Source organism: Rhineura floridana, chromosome 7 (genome assembly GCF_030035675.1).
Source record: "Rhineura floridana isolate rRhiFlo1 chromosome 7, rRhiFlo1.hap2, whole genome shotgun sequence".
Taxonomy (NCBI): Eukaryota; Metazoa; Chordata; class Lepidosauria; order Squamata; family Rhineuridae; genus Rhineura; species Rhineura floridana.
In genome coordinates, this window is record NC_084486.1 from 152,683,569 (window position 1) to 152,686,831 (window position 3,263).

General features: G+C 45.3%; 1 non-coding gene across 1 annotated transcript; it reads left to right on the forward strand.

The window, feature by feature from the left end:
* Positions 1 to 2,132: 2,132 nt before the first annotated feature.
* LOC133389916 (5S ribosomal RNA) lies at positions 2,133 to 2,251 on the forward strand. Its single transcript, XR_009764223.1, has one exon. It is a non-coding gene; the product is annotated as a 5S ribosomal RNA (ribosomal RNA).
* The last annotated feature ends 1,012 nt before the right edge of the window (positions 2,252 to 3,263 follow it).

Consider the following 3,263-nt stretch of genomic DNA (forward strand, 5'->3'; position numbering starts at 1 on the left):
ACCATGGGCTACTCACCATCTCTCAGCCTAATCTGCTCCTCAGGATAAAAACAGAGAGGAACCATGACCACCCCAAGGAACAAGGGCACACTTAAAGTGCAGAGTAAATAATTATGTACAACTGTAGTGTGAAATCAGATACTTACTGGGACATAGTATGAAGAAATATTTATATAAGCATGACTGTCAAATAAGTTTATTATTTACACAACCTGTAAAGATATTTATAGTCCAAGCCTATGTTTGTTTACTCAGAAGCAAGTCCCAATGTATTCAGTGGGGCTAGCTCAAACAGGGAAGTGTGCACAGAGCTGCAACTTCAAGTGATAAGGAACTTCATTCATCCAACCCAAAAGTCAGCATCATGCCACTTTAAGCTGTTTTGCAACTGTTTATACTTGTTTTTATGGTTATTGGGTTTAGTGGTTCAGGTGTTGGACTACGACCTGGGAGACCAGGGTTCGAATCCCCACACAGCCATGAAGCTCCCGGGGTGACCTTGGGCCGGTCGCTGCCTCTCAGCCTCAGAGGAATAATAATAATAATAATAATAATAATAATAATAATAATAATAATAATAAATTTGTGTGTCGCCTATCTGGCAGATAGCCACTCTAGGCGACGTACATTAAGATGGGATAAAATACAATAGTATCAAATGCAGTCACATTAATCTCAATAAATAAAATACTGGACAGTCATCAGTACATTTATAAAAACATTTACATATACAGCATATAATAGATGACAAAATCATGGCGATTAACCCATCCCAAAGATCTCAGAGGCCTGTTGAAATAGCCACGTCTTCAGGGCACCAGGTCAACATCTCCCGACCTTCCCTTGTCTCCCACAAGTAGTACCTCGGTCTTGTCAGGGTTCAGCTTCAGCCTGTTCCTGCCCATCCATCCACTCACGGATTCCAGTGGTAAACCCTCTCTGAATACCGCTTATCATGAAAACCCTAATCATCAGGTCGCCATAAGTCAGAATCAACTTGAAGGCAGTCTATTTCATTTTTCATTTCTTATTGTGAGCTGCCTTGGTTTCTAATCACCAACCCTACCTCACAGGGTTGTTGGGAAGACTCCATGTATACACACACACTGGAGATGTAAAAATACATTCAGCCCATATAATAGTTTATTATCAAAACCAATTGGTCATTGCAGAACATTTTTTTAAAAAATCAGTATTAGTTTCCTACATAATAAAAGCAGTGATATTTATGTAAGCCCTGCCTAATTGCTTTAAAAAATAGGATTGGAGAGGGAGAAAAAGATTTACAACACAAACACAATTCTTTGCCATGTTCACTCAAAAGTCCCATCAATTCACAGCACAATCCTAACCATGTCTACTCAGAAGTAAGACCCATTGAATTCAATGGGGTTTACTCCAGGTATGTGGGATTAGCATTGCAGCTTTACTCCCAGAAAAGCAAGTATTGGATTAAAGCTTCATATTGGGAAGGTTTTCAAAACAGTGCCCTCTTCAACAGCCCAGGAAAATTTAAACTTGACTCCTGCACACAAGAGAGAAAAAGACTGGAAGCTATATACTTGCTCAATTTATGAGATTTTCAGAAAAGCAGGAAAAAACCATTTTTTCTGACTTGCACAGGGCTCTAGTCAATCACAACCCTGACTTCACTTATTGGCTACAAACCTGAAAGGGTGGGGTTAAAGCAGCCAGCTATGAGCTCACTTAACTGAAGTTGCAGGGGTGGTGGCTGACGTTTTGGTATATATCTCGTGAACCAGACCACCTAGAAACTGATTTTTTTAAAAAAATAAGGCTGAGAGTCCAGAGGTTAAGATTAAGACTCACCCAGAGACCCAGAGAGGACCCCAAAAATCCAGAGTCTCCATGCAAAAACTGGACACCTGGCAACCCCAGGCCCTCCGTGCTTCTCTCTCTGGCCTTTGCACTCTCCCTAAGCCACGCCCACTACCCTAGCCACACCTCTCACTGGCCCTGCTCAGACGTCTCTTTGATGTGTTTTTGTCTGACTTGAATGTGTCCTTGAGCTGTCGTAATGCCTCTTGCTTATCTGGAAGGAGGGATGTGCGTGTGTGTAGAAACTGATGACTTTTGTGTGGGTGGAATTTAACCTCCTGTGCAAAGGTAAGGCCTGCGGCCATACTACCCTGAATATGCCCAATCTCGTCTGATCTGGGAAGCTAAGCAGGGTCAGGCCCAGTTAGTACTTGGATGGGAGACCGCCTGGGAATACCGGGTACCGTAGGCTTAGAGGGAGGCAATAGTAAATCACCCCTGAAGACCTCTTACCATGAAAACCTTATGAATATACCCAAAAAAGATTCATGGGGTTGCCATAAGTCATAATCGACTTGAAGGCATATACAGTAGGGCACCGCTTTTCGGCATTCCGCTAATATGGCGGCACCAGCGGGGCGATCAGCTGTAGCACAGGAGCTCCAGCCAGCGCACTCCAGCTGACAGCGATCAGCTGTAGCATGCGAGCTCCCCGCGCTACAGCTGATTGTGCGCTCCAAGTAGCTGGAGCTCCCCACGCTACAGCTGATTGCTGTCAGCTGGAGTGTGGTGGCTGGAATACAGTAGGGCCCCACACTCCGGCGGTTTTTGCGTTTCAGTGGGGGCCTGGAAAGTAACCTGCCATGTGAGTGGGGCCCTACTGTAACAACAAAGGTAAGAATTGCATCCATTGCTTCACCCCTTTTTTCCTCTGGCCTGCAGCCCTTGGAAGGTCATCCAGAAAGGAATGAAAAAGGTTGCCCACTCTTGGTTAGAGATGGTTAGAGATGGGAAGGCCTGGAAAAAAACCTGGGGGAAATTGGGAGGGGGGGAGAGAGAGACATTGTTTCCTGATCTTTTTTTCAGTTTAAAAGAGACAAAAGAAGCCTTGTGGGGCCTTCCTGAGCAGCAACATTTCCTGAGAAGGATCATGGGATTTGGAGGAACACTGTGCTCCGGAGCGGCTGCCTTTTGGACCCCAACACTCCCTGGCAGGACTCTGTTCCTCTTCTGCATGCTCAAGAGAGGCAGAGGGTTTTCTCCTCTCTCTAATGAGCCTTCCCCATGGCTGGTGAGCCCCTCTCTCTTCTCAAGGGCAAGGGTTTGGGGGGGGTTGCTTGGGAGGGGAGGAGGGAGTGACAAGGGAGGGTGTGTTCTTCCTTGAAAAACTTTATGGGGGGAAACAACCTTGAAGAGTTTTTCAAGGCGTGCTAAAAGAAAGTGATTTTGAGACAAGCTGAGGGGATTTCATCCTTTTCCCCCCG